The 20,014-nt window shown below is 39.3% G+C and overlaps 2 non-coding genes across 2 annotated transcripts; one reads left to right on the forward strand and one right to left on the reverse strand.

The window, feature by feature from the left end:
• Nucleotides 1–12,527: 12,527 nt before the first annotated feature.
• On the reverse strand, nt 12,528–12,633 carry LOC117129421. Its single transcript, XR_004453070.1, has one exon. It is a non-coding gene; the product is annotated as a small nucleolar RNA R71 (small nucleolar RNA).
• Nucleotides 12,634–18,246: 5,613 nt separating this feature from the next.
• LOC117129391 lies at nt 18,247–18,353 on the forward strand. Its single transcript, XR_004453040.1, has one exon. It is a non-coding gene; the product is annotated as a small nucleolar RNA R71 (small nucleolar RNA).
• Nucleotides 18,354–20,014: the final 1,661 nt, after the last annotated feature.

The following is a 20,014-nucleotide window of genomic DNA, read 5'->3' on the forward strand; positions in this document are numbered from 1 at the left end:
AATGGGCAAGTTAGAATGCTGTTCTGTCCAACTCGCCCATTCAGTTGGATTGCTCGTTCGGTCCAACTCGCATGTTCGGCTTGTTGGACTGCTCGTTCGGTCCAACTCGCCCGCTCGGCGAGTTGGACTGCTCATTAGGTCCAACTCGCTTGTTCCGCGATTTGGACAGCTTGTTCGGTCTAGCTCGCCACTGGGGCGAGTTAAACGTGCATCCAGCTCGCCCTGATGGCGAGCCAGGTTGATCGAGCCTTATGCTCGTTTCGTTGTTTCGACTCCCAGGATCCTTTTGTCAGAGGATTCGAGTAACGTTTCTCGAAAGCTTATCGTATGAATCTTTTTCAGAATTCATACGAAACTCAATTTTGGTTTTCCCGCTATTTTTTAACTATTATCTCTTTCTTTTTAAAGAGATATACTTTTCTTGAGTACTTTCCGACATTGATTCCGTCGTGACCGATTTTGACCCCAACAGTATTCTAAGAACCTCGGATCGACCGTCGAAGAACATCGACTGTGTCATTTCCGGTCATCTACGATCGGGGTGTCACATCCCTTGCATGGAGCTTGTCATGTAATACTCTTTAAAATACGAAGTTTCAGTTTTCTGTACTTTTTATTTTTGTCCTGCGACTGTATCACCTCCCGTAGTACTTGGTGAAGCATGCGAATCATCTAAACCATATCATCTTAATTCTCTGATTTTTGATTTGTTTTTTCTACAACTGACAGATTGACTTCAGTATGATTTTCCACGCCATCAAGCTCCATCTCATGAGCTTTTAACATACAACAACTTTGTGAAAGCAGAATTTACCTATGTCAAGGGACACACACATTGCTACCTTATGAGCTGTAAATCTTTCTGGCAGACACCTTATAAACTTCTTCACCAGTTTCTTGTCCTTGTATTGCATGCCCAGAACACGAGCCTCTTGTGCTAACACACTGAGTTGAGAACTAAAATCTGATACAGATTCGTGTTCTTCCATCTTCAAGTTCTCAAATTTTGATTTGAAAAAAATTCATCCTTGAACTCTTAACCTTTTTAGTTCTTGCAAAGAGTAATTACACAATATCTCACGCCTCTTTTACATTTTTGCATCCTCGAATCATCGAGTTGCTTTTTTTTTTACAGATGTAAAAATACCACATAGAGCTTTTGCATTATACCTTGATATCTCCTTCTCACGCTTTGTCCATTTAGCTAATGGTTTGTTGACCACAACACCATCTTTATCTACTGTTTTGGAAACTTCATAGCTATCTTCCACTTGTGCCCAAACATCCATATCAATACTTTGTAAGCTTGCCTTCATCTTCACTTTTAAATAAATATATCGTTCAGAATCAAGCATAAACTCAGCCACCATACTTCATGCTGCTTCCTGTTGTACTCTGTCTTTCCTTCTTTCCTCTTGCCTTCGGGAACTTCACCAGTGACTTAGATGACATGCTCTGATACTAATTGTTAATGCAAAGGAGACACCCTAATAGTACTGCAGAAAGTAAACTGAGAAACAAAACACTACAAGCAAACACTTATCCTTTATTAGAATCCCTTTTAAGCAATCTATTACAAGATCTTCTTAATTCAGCTTTTACACGTCTAGTGTTAACACCCTAATACACGATACTGAAAGATTTCTAAGCTACAACGCTTATGTCTCTCTTCCGTCAAGTACTTCAGCAGCTTCTTCGGCACGACCAAAACAACACTCAAGAGCTTTTCTCTTTCTATAAAATCAGCCTGTAATGTCTCTGTCTATCCCGACGAGCTTCAGAACTATTTTATCATTAACTCCATGTACTTCAATGCCTTTTCTGTTTTTGTCCAAGGCATCACAAATATGGACATCTTCCATAACAATAAGTGCAACTTTTCATTTCTTGGAATTGCACTTATTCCACTTCATTTAAGTCATAAAATTGCTCTCCAAATTTATTCCTCTTGCATTTTTTTCAAAAATACTCCCTTGATCTCCAAGTCTCTACGACTCTAGCTCAACATCTTGATTCCATATGATCTTCACTATATAACATATCGTATGTGTCAGAAACCACGTTAGTGACTACTTTAGGGCACACATCTTCCATCTTCAAACATGCCTGCAAGTGTTGTTATACAAGATTTAGTTTAGTGAATTTACATCGCCAAGTCCTTTATAGCCAGCCACCATCTCAAGAACTTGCCTGAAGTTGAAAAACGGTTTGCCTGAGAAGTGTTCTAGAAGTGTGCATATTAATAATGGATTTGACAAAGCTACACTCACCGAAGTAAAAGTAGGGATAGATCCACACTTCTTATGTTGAAAAATAAAACCATCACACTAGATAATATTCCAGTGCAGCTCAGTTTGGTCCGATTCATTTTGCTACCAGGAATGTTAATAAGTAAACTACAAAACATGAAGAGATCACAGTAGGGGTGTTAATTCGGGCTGGCCCGGCTCGGAGCAGCCCATACCCGCTAAGTCCGTAAATATTTGAGCCCGGCCCAGAAATATTTTAGGCCTAGACTTCAAAGCCCGCTCCGGCCCTAATAGGGCTATAGCATTTTTCGGGCATTTTTGGGCTTTTCAAAAATTAATTTATCATTGTCACTTCCATCGTTTTAATAAATGTGAATTTTCACTAAAAAACAGTTTTTTTTGTTTTAAAGTATAAAGTTAGTTTAAACTTTTTTCTTATCAAATATTTTTTAGTTTTTCGTATGCTTTAAAAACGTATTATAAACAAACCAAATTTAATAAAATTTAAATGATGAAATATAACTTAAACTAAATATATTACAGAACAAAATTAACACGGTCAAACGTTTCAATACTTTGTATTTTGAAATTTAAAAAAAAAATATGTTGTACATAAAAGAAGAAGATGCATTTGCAAAATTTAAAATATGACACTTGTAATGATCAAATAATAAAGTGCATTAACAATTTTTATATTTTCTTTATTAGAATTTGGATAAAAATAGTAAATAATATGTAAATACTAATAATGGTTTTGATTGCAAGAACGATAATATTTAAGCTATATTATAAAATTTCGGGTTTTCGGACGGCCCTAGCCCAAACGGGTTTAGGCTCAAAATCCCCAAACGGGTTTAGGCCCAAAATACCCAAACGGGTTTCGGGCCGGCCCTAGCCGAAAGGCTCAATTTCTTATGGGCTTATAAAACTAAGCTCAAGTCCGGTAATCTTTAGGGCCCGGGCTCCAGGCTTCAGCCCTAATTGACATGTCTAGATCACAGTTTGTGCCACTAAAACCTATCATATACAGAAGGTATCCTGTTATATTCAATATACATATATATGAAAGTTTATGGTCTTATCTCATTAAAAAGCCATTGCTTTACCTTAATTACTTACAGGAAGCACTGTTTGTCATAGTGGGAACTGAGTAATTTCAGTGCTTCCCTCAGATCAACATAGTGTCTACTGCCAAGAATAGCATCCGCAAAACCCATGTTTTTCATGTCGAACTGACTATTGAGCATGTTCTTGGTTTGTTGGATGATATATTTGTTGCTGCCCATGATGAGCATGTCATCTACGTACAAGCACAACACTTGAAGTAAATGCATTTATCACATTCATTGATGCTGAAACCATTTGACATCATTACACCGTCAAATTTATTATGCCATTGTTTCGAAGCTTGCTTCAGCACATACAACGACTTCACGAACCTACAGACTTTGTATTCTTGACCTGGAACCACGAAACCTTCAGGCTGTTTCATGTATATCTTCTCTTCTAAATCTCCGTTTAGAAAGGCAGTTTTAACATCCATCTGATGGATTTCTAAGTCTCTTAAGGCTGCAATTGCAATCAGATGTCTGATTGAAGTTATTCTCGTAACTGGAGAATAAGTGTTGAAGAAATCCAGACCTTCCTTTTGTCTGAATCCTTGCACCATAAGTCTGGCCTTGTTGTTATCAACTGAGCCATCAGTTTTCAACTTGGTTTTGTATATCAATCTACACCCTAGTGCTTTAAACCCTTGAGCTAAATCAACTATCTCGTAGGTATGATTCAGCATTATTGAATCAAATTCACTTTTGACGGTTTGTTTCCAGAAATCTGCGCCAGGGTTAGACATAGCTTCTGCGTAAGATCTCGGCTCATTCTCAGCGAGAAATACCATCATGAAATCTTCACCAAAAGACTTTTCCTTACGAACTCTTTTACTTCATCTAGGTTTGTCTTCAACATCTTCTGCTTCAGTTACAGAATTTCCAGAAGTACTTGCCTCAATTGTGGAGGTAATCGCATCTCTTTCTTCATGAGTGCGTTTAAGATATTTCTTATTCTTATAAGGAAATATATCTTCAAAGAATGAAGCGTTCCTTGATTCCATGATCGTATTGACATGGATGCCTGGTATATCTGATTTGATTACCAGAAACCGATAAGCACTGCTGTTGTGTGCATAACCAATGAGTACAACATCCACGGTTTTAGGTCCAATCGACCTTTTTAAGAGGTGGTACTGCGACTTTTTCCAAGCACCCCCACACTTTGAGGTATTTGTATGAAGGTACATTACCTTTCCAAAGTTCATACGGTGTTTTACACTTTACCTTATGAGGTATTTTGTTGAGGATGCAGTTTGTGGTGAGCAGCGCTCCCCCCCCCCCCCCCCCATAGATTCTGGGCTAGGCCAGATTTCTGCAACATTGCATTCATCATTTCCTTTAGATTTTTGTTCTTTATTTCCGCAACTTCGTTTGCTTCTGGTGAATAGGAAGCAGTCGATTGATTGATAATGTCGTTTACTTGACAAAACGCATTGAATGGTCCATCATATTCACATCCTCTATCACTTCTGACTATTTTGATAGTCTTTTCCAGCTGATTATCAACATCGAGTTTTATACTCTTTGAATTTTTCCAAGACTTCATCTTTACTACGTAACAAATATATGTAGCAATATCTTGTGCAATCGTCTGTGAAAGTCATAAAATATTATTTACCTCCTCTAGTTTGTACATAGTCTCAGTTGCACAAATCTGTGTGTATCAGACTTAGAGGTTCGGTTGTTCTTTCAACATGAGGTGATGGTGTTTTTGTGAGTTTTGCTTGGACAAAAATTTCACATTTGTCTTTGCCAATTTTGGACTTTGGGATCATGTTCATATTCATCAATATTTGCACAGATTTATAATTTACATGGCCTAAGCGTTCGTGCCAAATATTAGAACACTCAACAAAATAAGTGATATACCATGATTTTCACCCGTTTTTATACATGATATACAAAGGTTTTAAGATGTATTAATCATGTTTTAGAGTCTTTTCAAAGCAAATACAGGTTTATTCATCTGATGGAAGGAAATGATACTTTTAAGACATTTTGGAATGCTTTTACGCAAGGAAAATCGATCGACGCTTGAAGAGTAACATCGGTCGATCATAATCACTTACCATTGATCGACATACACACATGTGCATCGATCGATGCCCAGTCACACGAATGAAATCGCAAATTAAAAGATTTCATTTTCCAGAAGATCTATTATTTACAACTTAAGTCCCTAGCCGCCTGTTAGGCTATATGTACTAGGGTTTTGTATCATTTCTAGGCAGACACTTGCAAAGACCTAGTTTTTGGAGAAGGAGCATTTTGGCTACCATTAGGAGGGCTTAGGATTGGAGAGATATATCTGAGACTGCAAAACAGAGAAGATCTTGAACTCTTTTATTTCTATTACTCTATCTATTTGTGTTCTATGTTTCATTTGAGTTTATTTCACACCATCATGACTTTGTCTCTCATGAATATGTTTGAGTAAACCAATTGTTAGATTTAGGTTTCTCACCATGGTTGAAATTATGTACTGCTAATATGACTATTAAAAAGGTGTTTTGATTGTTCTTTCATTGCTTATGAATTTAATACTAAAATTGAGATTGATCACCTTCATTGCATTGAATGGTCCATCATATTCACATCCTCTATCACTTCTGACTATTTTGATAGTCTTTTCCAGCTGATTATCAACTTCGAGTTTTATACTCTTTGAATTTTTCCAAGACTTCATCTTTACTACGTAACAAATATATGTAGCAATATCTTGTGCAATCGTCTGTGAAAGTCATAAAATATTTTTTACCTCCTCTAGTTTGTACATAGTCTCAGTTGCACAAATCTGTGTGTATCAGACTTAGAGGTTCGGTTGTTCTTTCAACATGAGGTGATGGTGTTTTTGTGAGTTTTGCTTGGACAAAAATTTCACATTTGTCTTTGCCAATTTTGGACTTTGGGATCATGTTCATATTCATCAATATTTGCACAGATTTATAATTTACATGGCCTAAGCGTTCGTGCCAAATATTAGAACACTCAACAAAATAAGTGATATACCATGATTTTCACCCGTTTTTATACATGATATACAAAGGTTTTAAGATGTATTAATCATGTTTTAGAGTCTTTTCAAAGCAAATACAGGTTTATTCATCTGATGGAAGGAAATGATACTTTTAAGACATTTTGGAATGCTTTTACGCAAGGAAAATCGATCGACGCTTGAAGAGTAACATCGGTCGATCATAATCACTTACCATTGATCGACATACATCGACATACACACATGTGCATCGATCGATGCCCAGTCACACGAATGAAATCGCAAATTAAAAGATTTCATTTTCCAGAAGATCTATTATTTACAACTTAAGTCCCTAGCCGCCTGTTAGGCTATATGTACTAGGGTTTTGTATCATTTCTAGGCAGACACTTGCAAAGACCTAGTTTTTGGAGAAGGAGCATTTTGGCTACCATTAGGAGGGCTTAGGATTGGAGAGATATATCTGAGACTGCAAAACAGAGAAGATCTTGAACTCTTTTATTTCTATTACTCTATCTATTTGTGTTCTATGTTTCATTTGAGTTTATTTCACACCATCATGACTTTGTCTCTCATGAATATGTTTGAGTAAACCAATTGTTAGATTTAGGTTTCTCACCATGGTTGAAATTATGTAGTGCTAATATGACTATTAAAAAGGTGTTTTGATTGTTCTTTCATTGCTTATGAATTTAATACTAAAATTGAGATTGATCACCTTCATTGCATTGAATGGTCCATCATATTCACATCCTCTATCACTTCTGACTATTTTGATAGTCTTTTCCAGCTGATTATCAACTTCGAGTTTTATACTCTTTGAATTTTTCCAAGACTTCATCTTTACTACGTAACAAATATATGTAGCAATATCTTGTGCAATCGTCTGTGAAAGTCATAAAATATTTTTTACCTCCTCTAGTTTGTACATAGTCTCAGTTGCACAAATCTGTGTGTATCAGTCTTAGAGGTTCGGTTGTTCTTTCAACATGAGGTGATGGTGTTTTTGTGAGTTTTGCTTGGACAAAAATTTCACATTTGTCTTTGCCAATTTTGGACTTTGGTATCATGTTCATATTCATCAATATTTGCACAGATTTATAATTTACATGGCCTAAGCGTTCGTGCCAAATATTAGAACACTCAACAAAATAAGTGATATACCATGATTTTCACCCGTTTTTATACATGATATACAAAGGTTTTAAGATGTATTAATCATGTTTTAGAGTCTTTTCAAAGCAAATACAGGTTTATTCATCTGATGGAAGGAAATGATACTTTTAAGACATTTTGGAATGCTTTTACGCAAGGAAAATCGATCGACGCTTGAAGAGTAACATCGGTCGATCATAATCACTTACCATTGATCGACATACATCGACATACACACATGTGCATCGATCGATGCCCAGTCACACGAATGAAATCGCAAATTAAAAGATTTCATTTTCCAGAAGATCTATTATTTACAACTTAAGTCCCTAGCCGCCTGTTAGGCTATATGTACTAGGTTTTTGTATCATTTCTAGGCAGACACTTGCAAAGACCTAGTTTTTGGAGAAGGAGCATTTTGGCTACCATTAGGAGGGCTTAGGATTGGAGAGATATATCTGAGACTGCAAAACAGAGAAGATCTTGAACTCTTTTATTTCTATTACTCTATCTATTTGTGTTCTATGTTTCATTTGAGTTTATTTCACACCATCATGACTTTGTCTCTCATGAATATGTTTGAGTAAACCAATTGTTAGATTTAGGTTTCTCACCATGGTTGAAATTATGTACTGCTAATATGACTATTAAAAAGGTGTTTTGATTGTTCTTTCATTGCTTATGAATTTAATACTAAAATTGAGATTGATCACCTTCATTTTAGATCTTAGGATTAATTGAGTCCAACTAACCGTTTCCCCTCAATACTTGAACCCATTTGCGTGATCTAACTAACTCAGGCGCAACGACCGTTGGTCTGAGAAGGTTAGAGAACAAGTTAAACCCGTTCGTAAAGCTCGCTAGAATAACCATCGATCGACGCAACTATCGTTCTGTCGGTCGATCGTTACAAAGGTGTATCGGTCGATGTACATCAAGTCACATCGATCGACACTCTCTCGAGATCAAAATACGACAGTTGAGATCCGAGATCTAGCGAAGATAACCTATATGGTTAAATCAATGTTTAGTTCAAGAACCATCAAACCCTTTAGTCTAAACTAAGTGCATACATTTTATACCTGAGAATTGCCTGAATCTAGCTGCTTTCCCAATCTTGAAACCACTTCAATTCAATCTATTGAATCACTATTGTTTTCGATTTATCATTTACTGCTTTTAAAACTATTAAAACTTTTTAGTCTATCTTTATTTCTAATTATTTAAGTCTGTTGAGTAATCCTAGAGTCTTTGTGGATTCGATCCCTAAGTACTACATCTGAACCTCTTTTGATGAGAGTAACACTCTTTAGGGTAATTTAAGTGATATCAAATTTGGCGCCGTTGCCGGGGACTCTTTCTTATTACCATTAGATTTAATTTAGAATTTAGTATAGACTTGTTACGAAAATCTTGCTAAAGTTTTCTTTCTTAATCTGTTACTCACACACAAAGAATGGAGAACACAGAGCGTGACCAACCATCGATCGACGGAGAAACGTTTCCATCGAGCGACAATGAGTCAGAAGAATCGACCGATACGGAGCTGCCAACATCGATCGATACCGCCCAGCCGGAAGCAGGTAAGTTTTCTCTTACCAAGCCTGCTAATGAGAAAGTAGTCCAAACTGAACTAAATGGTCAAACGAGCAATGAAACTAGCCAAACTGAACAGGGGACTGAAATCCCTGTTAAGGAAAATTCCACCTTAACTAAAGGTGAAGATATAAAATTGTCCATACAAGACTACCATGATCCTGGTAGGACCTATTCCAATAGGTCCGCTATTAAAATACCAGGAGACGATACCAAAAAATCTAAGTTTAACGCATATTACTACCGTATGGTTCGTCAAAACCCATTCCGTGGATCCTTCCCAGAACACCCACAAGATCACATTGAAACTTTAGAAGAATTAATACCAGATGAATATGATCGTTGCAAACTATTCTCATTCTCCCTAGAAGGAGAAGCCCTCAGGTGGTTAAACTGTTTAGCAACAAGATCACTCACTTGTTGGGAAGAGATTAGAAGAGCTTTCCTTAGAGAATTTTTCACTGATGAACGCTACTGGGAAGTAAGAAAACAAATTTCTACATTTCGCCAAGGTCCACGCGAATCGTTTAAATACGCCTGGGGAAGATTCAGAGGCTATGAACTTGAATGTCCCCATCATGGTTATTCAGAACCCCAACTTTTTAACATCTTTTATAGAGGTGTTAATTTGAGCTATAAAACCACACTCGATACAGCGAGTGATGGAAATTTCTTCACTAGGAATCCCGAAGGAGCTAGACGCCTTATCAAGAATATGACGACGGGAAGATCCTATGAAAAGATGGATGAAGAGATAGAAAAAACCACAAGTCCAAAACACAATTCTGATTTAATAGAAATTAAAAATTCCCATAAATCCCTTCATTCCTTTCTTCAAAACAAACACCGATCTGATATAGCCCAGATCGACGACAACGCTTTGTCTGACACCGATGATTATTCGGATGAAGGAATGAACTGCTCTGATCCTTACTCTGTGCTTCATGTCGATAGCTTTACCCAAGCTTATGACACTACTTTAAAATCACGTACCAGAAGAGAGAGGTTCAATATCAGACAAGCTCTTACTGGCAACCGTAAGTGATATACCTTGGATTTGACACATTTTTATCCATGGTATATAAGTATTTTACTATATATATATCTATGTTTTCTTCTCTTCTAGGTATGTTTTCAGGTTCAGGTGCATTTCGGAGTAAAGCTATGACTTTGGAGCATTTTGGAGCTTAAAGGACATTTCACCCGAGCTGACCACTTAGAGGTCGACGAGAGGAAGAACAATCGATCGATGCGCATCAGTGCTGACGATCGATATCAGGAAATGCCTCGACAGATGAAGATTAATATCAATCGATGTACACAATAACCATCGATCGATGTCGAGACACCAGACGCGACATTTTGGATTCAGCAGACTTAGAAACCAAGGCCAAGCCAAATTACCAAAATGTCCTGACGAGTTTTTAACCTAGTAGAATATATACTGCCTAAGTTTTTTGACGGCAGAAGAAGAGAGCTTTTTCTAGACCTAGTTTTGTTACAAGTTTAATTTAGGAGAGAAGATCACTTGTGATTGGAACTCCTTGTTTCTATTACTTTTCATCTATACTATGAGTTTCTATTCTTTTATTGTGATGAATTGCTTTGCTATGTCTGAGTAGTTCAACTATTAGATCCAGGGTTCAGATAGGTTTGTGGGATTAGCCCCAAACTATAGATATTCCTTATTGTGATATTCATGATAGATTTGTATTCATTGCTTGTTTTAGCCTTGCTAACTAGAACTTGATCATAGGATTGTGATATACCTTGGATTTGACCCGTTTTCATCCATAGTATATAAGTGTTTTACTATATATATCTATGTTTTCTACTCTTCTAGGTATGTTTTCAGGTTCAGGTGCATTTCGGAGTAAAGCTATGACTTTGGAGCATTTTAGAGCTTAAAGGACATTTCACCCGAGCTGACCACGTAGAGGTTGACGAGAGGAAGAACAATCGATCGATGCGCATCAGTGCTGACGATCGATACCAGGAGATGCCTAGACAAATGAAGATTAATATCGATCGATGTACACAAGTACCATCGATCGATGTCGAGACATCAGACACGCGACATTTGGATTCAGCAGACTTAAAACCCATGGCCAAGCCAAATTACCAAAATGCCCTGACGAGTTTTTAACCTAGTAGATTATATACTGCCTAAGTGTATCGGTCGACGTCTTAATAGACCATCGATCGACACTCTCTCGTTGTCTGCATACTAGCCGTTGAGACACGAGATCTAGTCTGTTAACCAGTGGTACATGCGACAGCTGATCACTGAGTTAAGCGAATGAGATCTAATATATCATGCATGCAACAGTTAGGCATCTATAGGCATTATAATCTCCAACACCTGAATAGTGGCCCTGCATCTAATATCATTTCCAACCAAGTTACATTTATTATTTACTCGCTTGTTACTATTGCTATTTCATTTATACATTTACAACCTTTAGAATTAATAAACACTAGATTTAATTGTTCCCTAGCTCCTTGTGGATTCGATCCCTAAGTACTACATCTGAACCTCTTTTGATGAAAGTAACACTCCTTAAGGTAATTTGAGTGGTATCAAATTTGGCGCCGTTGCCGGGGAGCTTTGATCGCCATTAGATTTAGTTTTACTGATTCTTATTCTTTTCTTTACCCCCTTTCTAATAATATTTTTCTTGTCTTTTCAGGTGCATGCCCAGCGGTACCAGAAGCAACAAGGAGATAGACTTGCTGTTCTCAGACTATCCTGCTCATTTGAAACGCACCATCTGTAGAGGTCAACGTTCCACATTGCTCGACGCAACCACTTCGTCGTCGATCGATACGCACAACCAACCGTCGACCGACACCAGACCATCATCGTTGATCGATCCCAATTGCTCGACAACGATCGATACTACACTGCGTACGTCGATCGATATCGTGTCGTCAAAAATGGTAAACATTATTATTCTAACTCAGGACGAGAACGGAAACCTGTATGACCAGGCCGGTCATCTGCGTAATGTAACAGGTCAGAAAATAGATGCTCAGGGAACTGTAATCCCTGATGCTGATGCTACAGGAGCTGCTCAACCTGTAGATGAGGACGCTCGATCGAAACCACTGGCCGACTTCCGGAGATCCAGAAGCAGAATTTCGAGCTGAAGCCTCAATACTACACTCTCGTGTCGCAGATACCCTACTCTGGGTTACCGCACGAGCATCCTATGGACCATTTGGAACGGTTCGAGGATCTAATCGCTGCTATTCGGATGGAAGGAGTCCCCGAAGATTACCTGCTGTGCAAGCTCTTCAGATACACGCTGAATGGAGAAGCGATGCACTGGCTTAGGCAGCAACCCACAGGATCTTTAACATCCTGGAGCGACATCAAGAATGCTTTCTTACGAAACTTCTTCGATGAGGCGCGCGCTGAAGAACTTCGGAACAAAATTTCCACATTCTCGCAGAAGGCTGGAGAGTCCTTCAAAGATGCGTGGATTAGATTTAGGTTCTTCCAGCGAGACTGTCCACACCACGGATTTAACGAAGTGCAGCTGCTAAGTACTTTCTTCCGAGGTCTCGCCTTACAGTATCAAATGGCCCTTGATACGGCGAGTGAAGGAAACTTCACTACTCGGAATCCGTTGGAAGCTGTGAGACTTATCGAAAACCTTGCTAACAGTAGCAGCACCAAAAACACTGACTCTGAACGGAAGAAGTCTGTAGCCTCTATCGGGAAGGAACAGATGGACGAAGTAAGAGGTAAGTTAGATGTGGTGCACGAGCTTCTTAGGAAGCAAGTCTGTTCAGCTGAAGGAGAAGTAGCAGATACGGAAGGAGAAGAAAATGTGAACTACATCGGAGGTACCGGATTCCAGAAATTTGGAAACCAGGGCGGAAACAGAAACTTCTTTGGAAATGGCCAAAGAAGTAACCAAAATTCACAATTTCAAAAACCCTTCAACAACAGCAAGAGCTACTCGAACTCTTACTACCAAAATCCACCACCCCAGACTCAGGAAAGCAAGATCGAAGTGATGCTTGATCGAGAACTGTTGGGACAACAACAAATCACCGTGGATTTCAACGGTAAAATAGACTACGCCTATAACAATCTGAACACCAAAATCGAGACCTTAGGGACTCAGGTGAGAAAACTTGAAACCCAAGTAATTCAGACGGGCGAGACTATAAAGAGGCAAGAAGCTTTCGCTAGAGAAGCAGGAGCCGACAAAGGGAAACACCACGTAAATGCCATCATAGATGATGATTTCTGGCTAGTGGTGAGAAATGAAAAGCTTGAGGAAGGAGATTTCGAAATCGAATGCTCCATGAGTCTCGGCAGATCCCAATGGTGTCTGATGTTAGGAGTTTTCAAGGCTCCTAAGACAAATCTTGTAGTATAAAAGATTGTCGAACCAGTTCTGAGGGATATCAAAGCACTGATAATGCAAGTACTCACTTAATGTAAGTGCAACCAATGATTTAGATGGGTTTTAAGCTATGACTAAAACTAAAAAGCAATAACAGAATGATACTTTCTTGACTAAGGGAAAAGAGAATTCATGGGCATAGGGATTAGACCTTGGGTGATCAAGTATCGAACTAAGGATGGCAAATGATCAATCAAACTATCAACCTTAAGCCTAGACACAATTCTAAGCAAGCTCTATGTCTAGATGAATACTCATTTGCTAACACATCTCAAACATCAAATGTCTTTGGTTGAATAATATGAAAGCAATCATTACTAACAAGTCTATTAGCTATCTTAGCACCTTTAACAACAAATGTCTTTGGCAAAGTATACTAAAAGCCTAGGAGAGTTGTCTCGGGCATTTCATCGAACACCTTTCAGGTGAGAAATGCCTAAGGATCAACAACTGAGTGGCCAACTCGGAAGATGCATTATGATTACTCTACTAGCAAGGAAATATGAATGATCTACACTAAAACATCCTAGCTCTAACCTAATCACCCTTAATCTCCCTAACCCATGAATTCCAAAGGTGATTACTCACTAATCTCCATGATTCCTCTTAAACCCATATTGGATTTCAGATTAATCATGTAAAGAAATAGATAAGAAATCAACACAAGAACATAACAAATCAAAACCCAAGAGATGAACTTCTCAAGAGAGTTCTTGTGTATTTCTCAATAGATCAAAAGATAAAAGATAATCTGCCACTGGTGGCTACAAAAGATGTTTAAAACATAGGTTTTAGAAATGTAAAACGTGCATAATGAAATGACCAAAAGGCCCTTAAGTAAAATAGAAATCGAGCAGATAATAGGCGCGGAGCGACCTCGGCATGTCGCTCCGACAAGTCGCTCCGGCCTTCGGGAGCGACCTCAGTGGGTCGCTCTGAGAGGTCGCTCCAGGCTTCGCTTCTTGTCGTCTCGCCATAGAGACGCGAGCGACCTCGGGGTGTCGCTTTGGGAGGTCGCTCCGAGAGGGGTGTGAGATGCGAGCGACTTCGTGGTGTCGCTCCGGGAGGTCGCTCCGGGCTCGTTCTCGCGTCTCCGAGTGATGAAACCGCGAGCGACTTCTCCCTGTCGCTCTGGTAAGGTCGCTCCAATAGGGAGGTCAGAGCGACTTGGTGGTGTCGCTCCGGACTGGTCGCTCCATGCCTTGCTCGCCCAATGACCACTCTAAACACTCCTTTTTGAGCTCCAAATGCCTCCAAGTGTTTCCAAGAACTCCATGTGGTACTCCAATACCTGATAAGGACTCATGTATGCAAAATGCAACCTAAACATGGCTAAATCCTAATCTATACGATCAAAATGCACATGGATGAATGGATAAAACAATAGAAATATGCAAGCTATCAACTCCCCCAAACTTGTTCTTTTACTTGTCCACAAGTGAACTTTCTAGAACTCATAGGGAGAGAGGTTGAAGGAGGGAGCACATAGCCAAAAGAAACACAACTAGCACACTCTCTTATTACACTCTAGCTTCTCTAGGCCTATCTTAACTCTTTTTGTTCTTACACTCATCATCAAGCATCCACACATTCAAATCAACCAACTCTCACATTCATTAAGCACAAAACATCAGGTGAATTCTTGCAAATGGTCAGTTGGTCCAAGTCATTTGGTTGGGTAAGGGAAGGCTTTTATTCAAGTGATTCAAGAGATTCAAAACATATGATCTTTAAGGTGGTTTACTCTCGAAACAAGTAGCCTTGACAGTGCACATAATATATCTAAGAAAGGGATCAACTCATGCATACAATGCTCAATCTCCATTGTTCTACCCTTTTCCCAAACATACAATTACACAATCATTTCTCAATGTCAAACCCAACTCACATCTCTCACCAAAAGATTCTAAAAACATCAGCTCTTTCTCTTTGAAATCTATAAGGGATTTTTCACAACCTCAAAACATTTTTTAGCTCCTAACAACTTTGCTAGCCCCTTTTTCTTTCTTTTTCTCTTTTTTTTTTTCTTTTCTCTTTTTTTTTTCGTTTTTCTTTTTCTTTCTTTTTTTTTTAGGCTGGGGGCCAAGACTTTTCAAAACTTGAGCTAGAGGCTTCTATATTGGTCCCAATAAAACAATTCACTTAAGCACAAAGAGTCTATTCTTTTCCTTTTTCATTTCTCCCAAATCATAATCACAACACTCACCCCCACCTATAGCTAGACAATAGAGTGCCCAATCTAGCAAGAATGAAGATCAAGCATTGTCGTTCCCGATACTCTCAACATTATGCACATGTAAGACTTTCCGAAAAAGGCCGCACTCATCAAACAATGAAAGCTTAAAAGGAGGAAAAGGTTTTGGGAGTGGTCTACCACTAGAGTTTGTCAAAAAAGATTTGTATAAAAGATGTGACAACTCAAGTGTGTATAGCCATGACTCAGTACACAAGGGACCATGAGCAAGAAGCATTAAGTTTGTTCAGTTCAAATAAGGTCGTAGTTGGCTTCAAAGACTGAGTTTCAGCAATCAACAAGTTTCAGGAAGAGTTTTCAAGGCTCGAAACATACAAGTCTTTTTGAGAGGTGCAAAAGCTACTCAGGTGCAACGTAATGTTCTTTACAAGGCATTCAAAATCATTGCTCCCAATGCAAGTGAATGCAACCTATATGCTCTAGACTCTCCTAAAAATGCAAATGATGCAAACTAAATGATTGGTTTTTTTTGTTTTTATGCAAATAGGTATGCAATGCATGACTCAATGAAACAACATCAAAGCAAACATGATCAAATACTTGGTACCTCCCCCAAACTTGAGTTACACAGTCTCTGTGTCGTCAAGTAGAGAGAGATACCGAAAAGAAGACTAATATGCAAAAATGAAATGGTATATACAAGGGAGTGTGGTGGGTTACCTTCTATGGGGAATGAGTAGAGGGAGATGCTCCCTCCTCGTCGTCCTCAGGTGGTAACTCTTCAAGGTGCTCATCAGCAGGAGTGCCCATCTCTTCAATGTAGAAGGCTTGCCCGAACACAGTTGGTTTCCTCATTTTCCCCTTGATGTCAAAGTGGAGGATGTTCTCTTTACCCAAATGGAGATCAATCGTGCCCTCCTTCACATTAACAATAGCTCCTGCTGTAGCTAAGAATGGCCTTCCTAGAATCAATGGATCTTGAGCCTCCTCACCCATCTCAAGCACCACAAAATCTGTAGGTATCTCATACCTTCCAATCTTCACAGGGAGGTCCTCTAAGATGCCCACAGGGTACTTCACTGAACGATCAGCTAACACCAGAGAGAGTCTACACTTCTTGTACTGAGTGAATCCAAGCTTCTTTGCAACAGACAAAGGCATCAAGCTGACACTAGCTCCCAAATCGCAGAGACTTTTCTCAAATACCATAGGTCCAAGAGCACAAGGTAGTGTGAAGCTTCCTGGATCCTCTAATTTCTCTGGAACATCAAGCCTCTGGATGATGGCATTGCACTCATGGGTAAGAATCATCATGCCTTCCATCTCCTTCTTCTTTGCAGCTACAACATCTTTCAGGAAATTGTTGTATTGAGGAATCAACATGAAAGCATCGATGATGGGCATTGCAACCTGAGCTTCACTCATTTGCTTCTCAAACAGAGCTTTGTATTTCTCTAGCAGCTGCTTCTTGAATCTACCAGGGAATGGAAGTTTGGGTTCATAGGGAGGAGGAACAAAAGAACTTTCACTTGCTGGAGTAACAACTTCACCATCCTTTATTGTCTTCTTCTTCTCTCCAACCTTTCCTTTACCTTTGGCTTCCACTATCTTCTCCAAGATCTCGTCATTGATCTTCTCATCAACAATCACCACTTCATCATCTATGTTGATGGCAACCCCCTCACCTAGTTTCTCAGCATCCTTGGTGAGGGTTCTAGGAGGTAACTGCTTACCACTCCTAAGGGTGATAGCTTTGGCCTCCTTGGGATTTTGGTCAGATTTTCCAGGTAGAGATCTTTGCTGGCGATTCTGGTGAGTGTTCATGGAAGCAAACTGATTCTCTAAATTCTTGACTGTAGAAGCAAGGTGTGAGAATTTTTTGTTGAGCTCATTGTAGCTCCCATCAATCTTGGAATGAAGGTTCTTCAACTCATAACCAACATGCTTCTAACTTCTAGTCTGAGACTCCAAGATTTGCTTCAGTAAGGTATCAGTGCTGCTCTCTTGAGGAGCAGAGGGACCAGACGAGGGGTTTTGCTGAGGCTGATAGTTGCCTTGCTGGTTGTTTCTTGGCGGATAGCCACTCTGTTGGTTGTTTGGATAGGATTTTTGTTGGTAGTTGTTGTACTGAAAGTTGGGCTCCTTTTTGTACCAGCTACCATTGTTGTTAATGAAACACAACTCCTCTTGACCTTCCAAACCCTAAACCTCATTGACAGCAAGTGGATCTTCCTGCTTGGAGTTACCAACAAACTTCAGCTGCTCTTGGGTGGCTTTTTCAGCAATGAGAAGGTCGATCTTGTCTTCCAAAGCTTTGATCTCTTTCCTCGTCTGCTTATCATCTGTTCTACTGCCTCTGTCGTGGTCTCCACTGTAGACTGCATCACTCTTTACCATGTTATCAACCAGCTCTTCTGCATCCTCCTCAGTTCTCCCCAAGAAAAACCCATTGCTAGCTGTATCCAGTCTGGCTCTGTACTTAGGAAGAGCACCACGGTAGAATGTGCTCAGCAAGCTCTCCTTAGAGAAACCATGGTGTGGGCATTGAGCTTGGTAGCCCTTGAATCTCTCCCAGGCTTCACTGAAACCTTCCAAGTTCTTCTGTTGAAAGCTGGAAATCTCGTTTCTCAGCTTAGCAGTTCTTGAAGTAGAGAAGAACTTCTCCAAGAATGCTTTCTTGCAGTCATCCCAAGTGGTGATGGAGTCACTGGGTAGAGACTTCTCCCACTGACGTGCCTTATCCCTCAAAGAGAAAGTGAATAGCTTGAGCTTTAAGGCATCTTCGGACACACCATTGGTTTTTGACAACCCGCAGTAGCTGTCGAACCTGTCCAAATGATCAAATGGATCCTCTAGAGCCAAGCCATGATACTTGTTGTTCTCGATCACGTTGAGGAGTCCTGATTTGATCTCAAAGTTGTTGGCTGCCACAGCGGGTGCTCGGATTCCCAATCTATGACCATGAATGTTGGGACGGTCGTAAGTGCCAATTGGTCGAGCTGCTCGCTGTTGGTTAGCTGGAGCATTGTTATTAGCGCCATTTACGCATGCATCATGCTGATGTATGTCTCCTATATCAGTGTGCAATCTCTGCAATTGAGCCTGTTGCTCTTCTTCTCTTCTATTTCTAGCACACTCTCTCTCTAAAGCTCTGATGTCTGCAGCTATTGGAACTAGGTTTGATGGACCCCTGCTCCTCAAGTTCATACACCTGTAGATTAAAGGGAGGTGAAGAAAGAGAATCAGTAACAAAAGAAAATAAAAATGACTTAGTCTCAAGCAAGTGACTAAATCTCAATGTTCAAATCTACTCAGAATTTGGCAACGGCGCCAATTTGATGTTAGGAGTTTTCAAGGCTCCTAAGACAAATGTTGTAGTATAAAAGATTGTCGAACCAGTTCTGAGGGATATCAAAGCACTGAGAATGCAAGTACTCACTTAATCTAAGTGCAACCAATGATTTAGATGGGTTTTAAGCTATGACTAAAACTAAAAAGCAATAACAGAATGATACTTTCTTGACTAAGGGAAAAGAGAATTCATGGGCATAGGGATTAGACCTTGGGTGATCAAGTATCGAACTAAGGATGGCAAATGATCAATCAAACTATCAACCTTAAGCCTAGACACAATTCTAAGCAAGCTCTATGTCTAGATGAATGCTCATTTGCTAACACATCTCAAACATCAAATGTCTTTGGTTGAATAATATGAAAGCAATCATTACTAACAAGTCTATTAGCTATCTTAGCACCTTTAACAACAAATGTCTTTGGCAAAGTATACTAAAAGCCTAGGAGAGTTGTCTCGGGCATTTCATCGAACACCTTTCGGGTGAGAAATGCCTAAGGATCAACAACTGAGTGGCCAACTCAGAAGATGCATTATGATTACTCTACTAGCAAGGAAATATGAATGATCTACACTAAAACATCCTAGCTCTAACCTAATCACCCTTAATCTCCCTAACCCATGAATTCCAAAGGTGATTACTCACTAATCTCCATGATTCCTCTTAAACCCATATTGGATTTCAGATTAATCATGTAAAGAAATAGATAAGAAATCAACACAAGAACATAACAAATCAAAACCCAAGAGATGAACTTCTCAAGAGAGTTCTTGTGTATTTCTCAATAGATCAAAAGATAAAAGATAATCTGCCACTGGTGGCTACAAAAGATGTTTAAAACATAGGTTTTAGAAATGTAAAACGTGCATAATGAAATGACCAAAAAGGCCCTTAAGTAAAATAGAAATCGAGCAGATAATAGGCGCGGAGCGACCTCGGCAT

Source organism: Brassica rapa, chromosome A10 (genome assembly GCF_000309985.2).
Source record: "Brassica rapa cultivar Chiifu-401-42 chromosome A10, CAAS_Brap_v3.01, whole genome shotgun sequence".
Taxonomy (NCBI): Eukaryota; Viridiplantae; Streptophyta; class Magnoliopsida; order Brassicales; family Brassicaceae; genus Brassica; species Brassica rapa.